At 41.2% G+C, this 12,972-nt stretch overlaps 1 long non-coding RNA gene across 3 annotated transcripts; it reads right to left on the reverse strand.

Moving 5' to 3' along the window:
* Positions 1 to 7,851: 7,851 nt before the first annotated feature.
* LOC114381790 lies at positions 7,852 to 12,721 on the reverse strand. Of its 3 annotated transcripts, XR_003660070.1 has the most exons (10): positions 12,581 to 12,721; positions 12,276 to 12,410; positions 12,163 to 12,193; positions 10,540 to 10,582; positions 10,323 to 10,406; positions 10,155 to 10,205; positions 9,708 to 9,798; positions 9,558 to 9,607; positions 8,201 to 8,366; positions 7,852 to 8,052 (listed from the first exon to the last, which is right to left on the reverse strand). It is a non-coding gene; the product is annotated as an uncharacterized LOC114381790 (long non-coding RNA). The 3 variants fall into 3 exon arrangements; XR_003660068.1 differs by having other exon boundaries at positions 7,852 to 8,366; XR_003660069.1 differs by having other exon boundaries at positions 7,852 to 8,366; positions 10,503 to 10,582.
* Between the last annotated feature and the right edge of the window lie 251 nt (positions 12,722 to 12,972).

A 12,972-nucleotide genomic window follows, 5' to 3' on the forward strand; every position in this document is an offset into this window, starting at 1 on the left:
GTGTAGTCCTTTGAAGGCGAGGGCATTGATCGAGGCCGTACCCGAATCAAATAAACATGAAAATGCAGTAACTAGGAAGTGATCCTAGGTCGTTTCCCAACGAGCAATGACAAACCAAATGTTCATAATATACTTGCAGTAACAGTAACGATTGGGGGGGGGTTGTTTGTTTTGTGATTAAAGAGCAGAACAAGTAAACTGGAATACGAAACTACTAATGTTAAAAACGGGTTGTTTCCTCTGAGTCAGAAGCCATTCTCTTATCCTGGGTTATAGAGAATTCGTCCCTAACAGTCAACCACTTAATCCAACCCTATTTCAATTTACTAAGCGAAAATCAACTTAGGGTTTTCAATACGTGATTAGGCACCACATACACCAGTTAGCCCTTCGTCCATTAAGCATGAACGCAAGTTAGGCTCAGAGGCAATTAATCGAACACGAAGCGTGCACTGATTAATATTCACGAATTTGGGATAACTGGTGAAGGGAAAACTGCCAGGAAACCACATTACAAGCGAAACCTCAAAGAGAGTTGGGCTTCGTCCTCAAAAGGAAACAACACCAGAAAATCTAGCTTTCCATGGATTCAAATAGAAAACGCAAATGAAACATGAACAGAAACGTAAATGAACAGAAACGTAAATGAAAGTAGAAGAAGAAGCAAGAACGAAATTGTAATTAGAAGCAGAAAACGTAAAATTGCATTACGTGAACAGTAGCATCAAAGCAGAAAACGTAAAACCCTAAAACAAAAGCTCTGAATAATGAATAGCATAACAGAATGCCTTGCACGAATCCCAAGGCTTCTATTTAAAAAAAAAGTCACTCAAAGTCACTGGGCCCTATTACAATACTTTGGCCCAAAACGAAATAAACACTGAACAACATAAAATAAAATTGAGAAATTTCCTAATTAGAAATTAACTAAGGTAAGCGCTGCTTTATTTGCCCTCTTCAAGTCCACAACCAAAATCCGGATTAAGCCCAATGTTTCATTAATTCCTGAAATTAGATTAAAAACATCAAATTAGCTAAATGGGCTCAAATAATAAAACTGCCTAATTAATTGACAATTAAGACCAATCAGTAATTAAAATGGTGCAAAAAGGGTTTAGAAAATAGAAGAAAATGATGGCACATCAGGCGTGTAGCCCTCTGAAGGCAAGGACGTCTAGTCCTCTGAAGTCGAGGGTGTGTAGCCCTCTGAAGGTGAGGACGTCTAGTCCTCTAAAGTTGAGGGCGTGTAGACCTCTGAAGGAGAGGACGTCTAATCCTCTGAAGGCGAGGGCGTGTAGCCCTCTGAAGGCGAGGACGTGTAGTCCTCTGAAGGCGAGGACGTGTAGCCCTTTGAATGCCAGGACGTGTAGTCCTTTGAAGGCGATGGCGTGTAGCCCTCTAAAGGCAAGGACGTGTAGTCCTCTAAAGGCGAGGACGTGTAATCCTATGAAGGTGAGGACGTGTAGTCCTCCAAAGGCGAGGGCGTGCAGCACTCTGAAGGCGAGGACTAGTAGTCCTCTGAAGGCGAGGGTGTGCAACCCGCTGAAGGCGAGGATGAGTTGTCCTCTTAAGGCGAGGGCGTGTAGCCCTCTAAAGGAGAGGACGTCCAGTCCTCTAAAGGCGAGGGCGTGTAGCCCTCTAAAGGTGAGGACGTGTAGTCCTTTGAAGGTGAGGACGTGTAGCCCTCTGAATGCTAGGACGTGTAGTCCTTTGAAGGCGAGGGCGTGTAGCCCTTTGAAGGCAAGGGCGTGTAGTCCTCTGAAGGTGAGAACGTGTAATCCTCTGAAGGTGAGGACGTGTAGTCCTCCAACGGCGAGGGCGTGCATCCCTCTGAAGGCGAGGACGTGTAGTCCGGTGAAGGCGAGGGCGTGCAACCCTCTGAAGGCGAGAATGTGTAGTCCTCTTAAGGCGAGAGCGTGTTGCCCTTTGAAGGCGAGGACGCCTAGTCCTCTGATGGCGAGGGCGTGTAGCCCACTGAAGGCGAGGACGAGTAGTCCTCTGATGGCGAGGGCACGTAGCCCTCTAAAGGTGAGGGCGTGTAGTCCTCCAAAAGTGAGGACGTGTAGTCCTTTGAAGGTGAGAGCGTGTAGCCCTATGATGGTGACGAGGTGTAGTCCTCTGAAGAAGAGGACGTGTAGTCCTCAGAAGGTGAGGATGTGCAGTCCTCTGAAGGCGAGGACCTGTAGTGCTCTGAAGGCGAGGGCGTGCAGCCCTTTGAAGGTGAGGACATGTAGTTTTTTCATGGTGAGGGCATGTAGCTCTCTTAAGGTGAGGGCATATAGCACTCTAAAGGTGAAGACATGTATCCCTCTAATGGTGAGGGCGTGCAACCTTCTAAAGGAGAGAACGTGTAGTCCTCAAAAGGTGAGGGTGTGTAGCCCTCTGAAGGTGAGGACGTGTAGACCTCTGAAGGTGAGGGCGTGCAACCCTCTAAAGGTGAGGACGTGTAGTCCTCAGAAGATGAGGATGTGTAGTCCTCTGAAGGCGAGGACGTGTAGTCCTCTGAAGGTGAGGACGTGTAGTCCTCTGAAGCCGAGGGCGTGTAGCCCTCTGAAGGCGAGGACCTGTAGTCCTCTGAAGGCGAGGGCGTGCACCCCTCTGAAGGTGAGGACGTGTAGTCTTTTAAAGGTGAGGGCATGTGGCTCTCTGAAGGTAAGGGCATATAGCCCTCTAAAGGTGATGGCATGTATCCCTCTGATGGTGAGGGCGTGCAACCCTCTGAAGGCTAGAACGTGTAGTCCTCTAAAGGTGAGCGCGTGTAGCCCTCTGAAGGTGAGGACGTGTAGTCCTCGGAAGGTGAGGACATGTAGTCCTCTGAAGGTGAGGACGGGCGAGGGCGTGTAGCCCTCTGAAGGCGAGGAAGTGTAATCCTCTGAAGGTGAGGGCGCGTAGCCCTCTGAAGGTGAGGAGGTGCAATCCTCTGAAGGTGAGTGCGTGCAACCCTCTAAAGGTGAGGACGTGTAGTCCTCTGAAGGTGAGAGTGTGTAGCCCTCTGAAGGTGAGGACGGGTAGTCCTCTGAAGGTGAGGACGTGTAGTCCTCAGAAGGTGAGCACGTGCAGTCCTCTGAAGGGGAGGATGTGTAGTCCTCGGAAGGCGAGGCATGAGTCCTTTGAAGACGAGGGCGTGCAGCCCTCTAAAGGCAAGGACCTGTAGTCCTCCAAAGGCGAGGGCGTGCAGCCCTCTGAATTTGAGGATATGTAATCTTCTGAAGGTGAGGGCATGTAGCCCTTTGAGGGTGAGGGCATCTAGCCCTTTGAAGGTGAGGGCGTGCAGCCCTCTAAAGGTGAAGGCGGGTAGCCCTCTGAAGTTGAGGACTTATAGTCCTCTGAAGGTGAGGACATGTAGTCCTCTGAAGTTGAGGACGTGTAGTCCTCTAAAGGTGAGGACATGCAGTCCTCTGATGGTGAGGACGTGTAGTCCTCTAAATACGAGGATGTGTAGTCCTCTGAAGGTGAGGACGTGTAGTCCTCTGAAGGCGAGGGTGTGCTGCCCTCTGAAGGCGAGAACATGTAGTACTCTTAAGGCAAGGGCGTGTAGCCCTCCGAAGGTGAGGACGTGTAGTCCTCTGATGGCGAGGACATGTAGCCCTCTAAAGGCGAGGACGTGCAGTCCTCTGATGATGAGGGTGTGCAGCCCTCTGAAGGTGAGGATGTGTAGTCCTCTAATGGCGAGGACGTGTAGTCCTCTAAAGGCGAGGGCATGTAGCTCTCTAAATGGGAGGATGTGTAGTCCTCGGAAGGCGAGGACGCGTAGTCTTCAAAAGGTGAGGGCGTGTAGCCCTCTAAAGTTGAGGACACGTAGTCCTCTAAAGGTGAGGACGTGTAGTCCTGTGAAGGTGAGAATGTGTAGTCCTGTAAAGGTGAAAGTGTGTAGCCTTTTGAAGGCGAGGAAATGTAGTCCTATGAAGGTGAGGACGTGTAGCCCGCTTAAGGTGAGGACATGTAGCCTTCTGATGGCGAGAACGTGTAGTCCTCTGAAGGGGAGGACGTGTTGTCCTCTGAAGGCGAGGACGTGTCGTACTCTAAAGGCGAGGACATGTAGTCCTCTTAAGGCGAGCACGTGTAGTCCTCTGAAGGTGAGGATACGCAACCCTCTGAAGGCGAGGATGTGTATTCCTCTGAAGGTGAGGACATGTAGTCCTATGAAGGTGAGGGTGTCCAGCCTTCTGAAGGTGAAGGCGTGTATCCCTCTGAAGGCGAGGACGTGTAGTCTTCTGAAGGTGAGGGTACGCAACCCTCAGAAGGCAAGGACGTTTACTCCTCTGAAGGTGAGGACGAGTAGTCCTCTGAAGGCGGGGGCATGTTGCCCACTTAAGGCGAGGGCGTGCTTCCCTCTGAAGGTGAGGACGTTTAGTCCCCTGAGAGTGAGGATGTGTAGTCCTATTAATGCGAGGGCGTGTAGCCCTCTGAAGGCGAGAACATGTAGTCCTCTGATGGCGAGGGCGTGTAGCCCTGTGAAGGCGAGGACGTGTAGTCCTCTGATGGCGAGGGCGTGCAGCCCTCTTTAGGTGAGGATGTGTAGTCCTCTAAAGGCGAGGACGTGTAGTTCTCTAAAGGTGGGGGCGTGTAGCCCTATGAAGGCGAGGACATGTAGTCCTCAGAAGGCGAGGACGGGTAGTCCTCTAAAGTCGAGGGTGTGTGGCCCTCTGAAGGTGACACGTGTAGTCCTATGAGGGCAAGGACATGTAGTCCTCTGACGGTGGGGATACGCAACCCTCTAAAGGCGAGGATGTGTAGTCCTCTAAAGGTAAGAACGTGTAGTCCTCTAACGCTGAGGGCGTGTAGTCCTCTGAAGACGAGGGCGTGCAGCCCTTTGAAGGTGTGGGCGTGTATCCCTCTGAAGGCGAGGGCGTTCAGCCCTCTTAAGGCGAGGACATAGAGCCCTCTAAAGGCAAGGACATGTAGTCTTCTGAAGGTGAGGGTACGCAACCCTCTAAAGGCAATGACGTGTAGTCCTCTGCAGGGGAGGACGTGTAGTCCTCTAAAGGCGGGGGCATGTAGCCTTATTAAGGCGAGGGCGTGCAGTCCTCTAAAGGTGAGGACATATAGTCCTCTGAAGGTGAGGACATATAGTCCTCTAAAGGCAGGGGCGTGCAGCCCTCTGAAGGCGAGGATGTGTAGTCATTTTAATGCGAGGGCATGTAGCCCTCTGAAGGCGAAGACGCGTAGCCGTCTGATGGCGAGGGCGTGAAGTCTTCTGAAGGAGAGGACGTGTAGTCCTCTGATGGCAAGGGCGTGTAGCCCTTTGAAGGCGAGGACATGTAGTCCTCTGAAGGCGAGGACATGTAGTTCTCTGATGGTGGGGGTGTGTTGCCCTCTGAAGGCGAGGACGGGTAGTCCTCTAAAGACAAGGGCGTGTGGCCCTCTGAAGGCGACACGTGTAGTCCTCTGAAGGAGAGGACATGCAGTCCTCTGAAGGTGAGGATACGCAACCCTCTATAGGCGAGGATGCATAGTCTTCTAAAGGTAAGAACGTGTAGTCCTCTGAAGGTGAGGGCGTGTAGCCCTCTGAAGGCGAGGGCGTGCAACCCTTTGAAGGTGTGAGCGTGTATCCCTCTAAAGGCGAAGGCGTGCAGTCCTCTAAAGGTGAGGGCGTGTAGCCCTTTGAAGTGGAGGACGTGTAGTCCTCTGAAAGGTGAGAACATGTAGTCCTCTGAAGTTGAGGACGTGTAGTCCTCTAAAGGTGAGGACATGTAGTCCTCTGAAGGTGAGGACGTTTAGTCCTCTCAAGGCGAGGGCGTGCAGCCTTCTGAAGGCGAGGACGTGTAGTCCTCTGAAGGTGAAGGCGTGTAGCCCTCTTTAGGTGAGGATGTGTAGTCCTCTGAAGGCGAGGACGTGTAGTTCACTGATGGTGGGGGCGTGTAGTCCTCTGAAGGCGAGGGCATGCAGCCCTCTGAAAGCGAGGACGTGTGGTTCTCCTAAGGCGAGGGCGTGTAGCCCTCTGAAGGCGAGGACGTGTAGTCCTCTGATGGTGAGCATGTGTAGTCCTCTAAAGGCGAGGCCATGTAGTCTTCTAAAGGTGAGGGCATGTATCCCTCTGAAGGCGAGGACGTGTAGTCCTCTAAAGACGAGGGCGTGTGGCCCTCTGAAGGCGAGGAAGTGTTGTTCTCTGAAGGTGAGGACCTTTAGTTCTCTGAAGGTGAGGGCGTGTAGCCCTCTGAAGGCGAGGGTGTGCAGCCCTCTTAAGGTGAGGACGTGGAGCCCTCTAAAGGCGAGGACGTGTAGCCCTATGAAGGTGAGGGCATGCAACCTTCTTAAGGCGATAGGTACTAGTACTCAAGGGTCCACCCTTATGAGAAAGCAAGAGATCGACTCATCGAGAGGGTCGGTCATCCCAAATTCACAAGATTGGACATTAGAGGTAGGAAATCTATGTCGTTAACATGATTTTTAGGGATGCAGATGCATGCAACCTTTGTTTTGAAATGTGGTAAATGCGGACTTCGTATGCAACAATGCAATGTAATGGAAAGTTGTATAATGTTCATGACATTCTTTCCCTATTTTATGATTTTGATTTTGATTTGATTGTTTCGGAAAACACAAATTGACTGTCCTTTTGAAAGAGGTGATAATTCATGCAATCTTATCCTATCTTTTGCAAATCTCTCCTGGAACTCCCTCAGAGTGTATGTTCTGTTTGATTTAGTCACTTGACCATTTTGGAGTGACAACAATGGAGTCGTTTGACGTTTAATCAATCCATTGAAATCCTAGGGTTTGTCCCCCTTTTTTTTTGTTTAAAAACATTGACGGGTGAGTACTTTTGATCTGCCCCTAGGTTCGCTTGAGGATCATGCACGGTGCTCCTCATTGCCCCAGTGTAGGGCTTTGAGGTACCAATTGTTATCTTTCGTCATGACCTTGTAGCTGGGAACCTATTGGGTGAGAACTTCTAATCTATCCCTAGGTTCGCTTGAGGTTTATGCATGGTGCCTTTCATTGCCCCAGTGTAGGGCTCTGAGGTATTCATTGTTGTTTTGTTTTCACAACCTTGTAGCAAGGAAGAATGAAAGAGACGATTGATTCTCGCAAAAAGAATTCACTACAAAAAAAACATGATTTAGCGACCGACATATTCGGTCACTAAATCCCTAAATTCGGTTGCTAAAACTCTTAGCCACCGAAATAGCGACCGAATCATGTACATTGCAAAAGCCCAAGTCGCTAAACCCTCAGTGACCGAATTTCTATTTGGTTACTATTTTGCCACCGAACTACTGAATCGCAAGCAAACAAAATTCAGTCGCTAGATATTTGGTTGCTATTTTACTTGAGACCAAACCAGCAACCAAAGTCTGGGGTAGCTAATTTGGTCGCTAACAAGTAATTAAATTTTAAATATAAAATAAATTAAAATAAGATGCGGTTACTAATTCGGTCGCTAATAAAAAATTAAATTTTAATTATAAAATAAATTAAAATAAGATGCGGTTACTAATTCGATCACTAATAAAAATTAAATTTTAAATATAAAATAAATTAAAATTTAGGTCGGACGCTAATTCGGTGGCTACTAAATAATAAAGTTTTAAAAATAATAATATTTTTGGTTACTAATTCGGTCGCTAATTTTACATTTTAAAATGTATTTTAAATATTTTTTGTCTAGTTTCATAATTAATTTTTAAATTTAAAATGAATTAAAAAAACAACTAGATTATTCAAATTAGTGTACTGAGAACAATTTATTTGTAGGTCCTCAAATTTTATAATTAGTGTACTAAGAAGTGTAAATATCAATCAATCTCTTACTACATAATTATATCTTTCATTCATTTTATCTCATTCATCTTATTTCACATTTCCTTTTCTTTTTCTTTTCTTATTCAAAATTGTTGCATAATTATATATGTGATATTTTTAAAATTATTAAATATTAATTTGTTAACAAGAAATTGACAAGAAATTGTTTGAGGAAAAGCCAAAATTCCAACTTGGAATCTGTGGAGAAGAACATCCAGGTCAAATCCAGAAATATTGTGTCCAACAAGAACATCACTATCCAACTTGTGCAATTCTAACATGAAGCGGTTCAACAGAGCTCTTTCACTGAAAACAAACTCAAAAGATCTATGTCAAGCCTAGAAGCAATCACAATTTCCGAGAAAAGTTTCACAATTTTTAGATAACATATTCAAACTCAAAGAATAACATATGGTCATGCAAATAAGCACAAGCCATCTTTTAGTGTCTCTACCTGCTTTCAGCACACAGAATATTTGAACCCGCTTGTAAGTTTCTGTCTGTAACCTCCTTGCTGAACCCCATCGGAAATATAATCCCATCAAGTTTACGAACAATAGTAAAACGGGTCAGCCTTTCAGTTCTCCTCCACACTCTAAAGCCATCATAGGAGTGTCAATCTAAAAATTCAAACAGTAAAAGGTTACTGCTTATCATAATTTCACCGCAACCCCATCTAACATGGTGAATTATCTAGCAAACATCTTCAACTTTGATAGTAAATATTTATTACAGTCAATGGGGGCATGCTGATGGGAACTGATAATAATTGCTTTAGAAATCAATTATGTATTAGAAACTTCAATATGACAATTATGTGTAGAAAACAACTGCTAGTAGTTAATTTTGTATTAGAAACTGTAGGATGACAGTTTTTATGTGTAGAAAATAACTGTCGGTGGTTAGGCCATAGGATTTATTTATTTTTATCAAGCAGCAAGATTATATATCTGAAAGTAGGTTGTGCAATCATGAGTGTAAAGTTGTTTTGAGTTTGTGGACAGAGAATACTCGGTAGGAGATTTCTGTCTCTGGGTCTGAGACAGCAAGTGTCAACTATTTGTATATTATAGGAGACTTTTGTCTCTGGAACAGCAAGTATATGTTGTATTGTGGGTGATTCAGTGTTCTCTGTATATTTTATTTTATCACTTCATCAAATTAGTGTTCTATCACATACATGCATATATATTCACACACAATCTAAACAAGTGTTAACAGTTCAAGCATCAATTCATTTTAAGATTTAAAGAAAACAAAAAATTCAGTTTAATGCCCACTGTATCAGCTTTAGATGATTTGCCCAAAAGCATATCCAAGACCAATTGTCTGATTATTCAGTTTACAAGTTCCAAAAAGTTGTCAAAGGTTCAAATCTTAAAATGCATGATACTAAGCATGCTATCTTGAAACTTCAAGATTTGTATCATTATAGGTTCATGTTAGTAACAAGAGAACACAAGAATTTAAGACCCACATGAATCAATATTCAATAAGCACAGAAATTGAGGAAATAATATTATGTTCTTTCAGAAAGTGAATTCATTGGTGAAATCTGTTAATAAGCACTAATTTGGTAAGTCATTCACCAAGAATCCATCATTACCATTCAAAATATATTAAATCAAACACAATCTTGAATTTATGCATGTAGGTCTCACTAGTCATATCATGTGTATACAAATATCTAACACAGAAATGGCAAATCATTGAAGACTGTGTCAGCTATATTCAAACTTCTCCAGCATATTGACAGTAAACCAAATAACATAGATATTCTTATTTTCACTGATACACACACACAGACATACATTATTTGTTTAGGAGAGTCAACAGTCACTTCAAATTTGCACCAGCTAACCTGTAAGCACAAACAAGGTGCTAGGATTAAAACAAGGTGGACGGAAAAAGGACAAGTCATATACATTATTTCTACTTGGCATGCAAATTAAAAATCTCACCCTTCAAGAAGCTGAGCTTGGAGAAAAGTTTGAAACCTGTAGCCATGAAGGACCCTTTATCTTTCTTTTAATCAAAAAAAGCTCAAGCGCACTGCAAATTATAAGTTAGTTAAACCGTTTTTCTAACAAAAAATAAATGTTCAATTTATGGACACTCTTGACGCAAGTGGGGGATATAAACAAAATCCTTAGCATGATACTAGAAAAATAATAGGAAAATCAACTATTTAAAATACGCACTTTATATATAAAAGTTCATGTTTCTGTTGGCAAAAAAAAAATTTAGTCTCTACAATTAAGTCAGCTCCTCAGTCCTTGTGCCAAAAAGAATTAAATCAGTGTAATTTTCTGTTTCAGAGATCCAGCAGATATTTGAAAATTGAAATGCATAGCTATTGGGAAATTAATTTATCTTCACAAAAAGAAATCTCCAAGGTTCTGCCCTACCCCAAGTATTATTCACCGATGTTCCCGAGTTTAAGGCCCATTCAATTTCCTCTGCAAGAATGAGCAAGAAATCAGAATAAAAAGAACATCAATAAATCTACATGGCACCAAAGCATCAATAACTCATTTATGCACTCCAAGACATCAGAAATTATCTAATCAGCAAACCTTGACCGGAGCCATGCTAAAGTTAGAAACTTCCAAATTAACCAGATGTTGTGCTATCTCATTCTTAACATCTGATACTGCATCCTACAATTTTAACAAAAATGGAACAAGACAATGAATAAACTCCCGGCTAAGAGAAAAATAGGGTCTAAATAAAAAACAAAAGCAAAAATGATATACATTTATGCCAGAGGCAGAGATCGAAGTACAAACTTACTTGCAGCTTTTTAAAGAAATCTGCAAATATCATACAGGATTTCCTATATGATTAAACTTTTTTAGTTAGGGATAATAAGAGGAATAGTTATTCCATCAACAATGAGCAAATATCATACAGTAAAAATACTATAGAGGAATTAATATTTAGACACTTAGAACCAAAATCCCTAAAAAAAATAGAAAAAATAGAAGAATAAAAAGTCAAATAAAAAGCTGGTCAAAATCTGGCAAAAATAAATTAGTTAGCAGGAAATTGATTCACAATATGTAAATAAATAATGTTTAATACGGTAGTAAGGGTGGGAATAAAGAAAAATGTAAGGTTGATTCTTGTTTTTTTTTTTTTGTCACAAATTGGATAATAAGGAATCATTTTTTATTTTATTATTGGGATAAAGAAAAATGGTCACACATCATTTCAAGTCATGACTACTTGTTTTCGTAAATTTAATCGCAACACAAACTTTGATGAAATAGATTTAATATGTTCTAACTATTAGCTTTTATATCTGTTGCCAGCTAACTAATTATTAGGTCCTTAATTTTATAGAGTAATTTTACAAAATATATTCTGTATATATTCAAAAGAAAGTGACATAAAAATATATATCAGTAGAATTTAGTTAGCATCATAAAAGTGAAGTAAATAAATATTGATGCATGATATAGTTTACTTTGGCTACCAAATCTAAATAACTTCAACACAAGACTAAAAATAATTTTAAAATAAATATTTTTTTAAGAAATTGATGGAATTTATTTCTTAAAATAAGTAAATTTTTTAAAACAAAAATAATTTATAAAAATACATTATAAAAATAAAAAATATACTTATTATATTAAAATAAATATATATTTCGATAAATAAATTTTAAAAAAACTTCCGCTAAAGACTCCAAAGAAAATTTATGAAGATTTTGCATTTGAAATCCCCTTTATTTGTTGAGTTGCTGGGCTATAAACTCCCACAATAATTCCCCCAACTGCTGTGGTCCAACTATGTGGCTGGTGGGATTACCATAAGAATACAATAATGAAAAAGCTGGTGAGACTTTTAGAGGCTCTCTCTGTGGAAAACGAGAGAGGGAAGCACTGAAAATAACTAGGAGAAGACCAAAAGAAAAAGCATGGGAAGAAAGGGGACATGGGCCTCCACAAGGGATTATCAAATTAAAGTTGGAGTCACATATGATATGCAAATAGGAAAAGGTGTGCAACTACCGCTAACAACAATGGAGATATTAACCATCAAACGCGTGGGATTATTTAGCTTAATTAATATTTGAGTTTTTCGAGTTCAACTCTTAGATATATAACTATTAAAAATTAATAAGAAAATTTTTATTGTTTATAATAATTTTATTTAAATCAAAACAGATTTTCTTCCTTAATAAAAAAGTTTTACTTTAATTGGGTTCTTGTAATATCTCTGTTTAGATTAAAAAAAATCTACGCAGTAAGAGTATTAATTTTACTAAATAAAGCACATCATGCTCATTAGAAAAAACAAGGGGGCTATATTTCTTTGACATTACTAAATACCCATTTGAAAAAAGAAAAAAAAAAGTTAGCAAAGTGCATGTGAATAAAAAGATTGGGAGAAAATAAGGAGTGAGCTTACCAAATGATTTGCGCCTGTTAGCAGAAACGTTCTTGCAAAAGAAAGAATGGGAAAAATTAGGAATTGAAAAAGAAAGTGATAATATGTATAAAATATAAAAGAAAATACATTACCTCTGGTTGGGTGGAGCATAGCGCTTCAGCACTGGGGCCGATTCCGTTGTCGACGGAGGAACCTGAAGATTCTCTAGCATCTTTCTCTAACTACTTGTTCTTCGAACCCGTGCAGAACAAATCTCAATCAAAACCCTAACAAACACAACACCACAAATTCAAAAACAAAACTAAAAACCAATCTCAACTTCCTCAAAACAATAACAACAACAACCGTAATATCAACCGTGAAACCACAAACACATTTACAAAAAATCAAATTTAGAATAAAAAATCACAGAACATGCGAAAAAATGGCAAAGTACCTGGCGAGCGACGACAGCAAAAGCGTTGATAGGAATTAGGGGTTGGAGCGATGGAGTGAAAGGTTATGATTTGAGAAATTAGGGCTCAAAGGATTTGGACTGTGTGTTTGGTCCGGTTATTGGGGAATATAAACTGTCGTCAAAATGGATTTGAAAGACGATTTTATTGCTTTAACTGTGTGTGTACGGAGATATGAACTAGGTAAAAAAGTTATAATTTTAAAAAAATGATATATATATATATATATATATATATATATATATATATATATATATATATATATATATATAATTTATTTGTTCTTATCGAATTTTATTATATTAGCTTCTTTGAATAGATATATACAAATTTAATTAAATAATATTTGATTAATTATCTTATGATCGTGTCT

This window comes from Glycine soja, chromosome 13, assembly GCF_004193775.1.
Source record: "Glycine soja cultivar W05 chromosome 13, ASM419377v2, whole genome shotgun sequence".
Classification (NCBI taxonomy): domain Eukaryota; kingdom Viridiplantae; phylum Streptophyta; class Magnoliopsida; order Fabales; family Fabaceae; genus Glycine; species Glycine soja.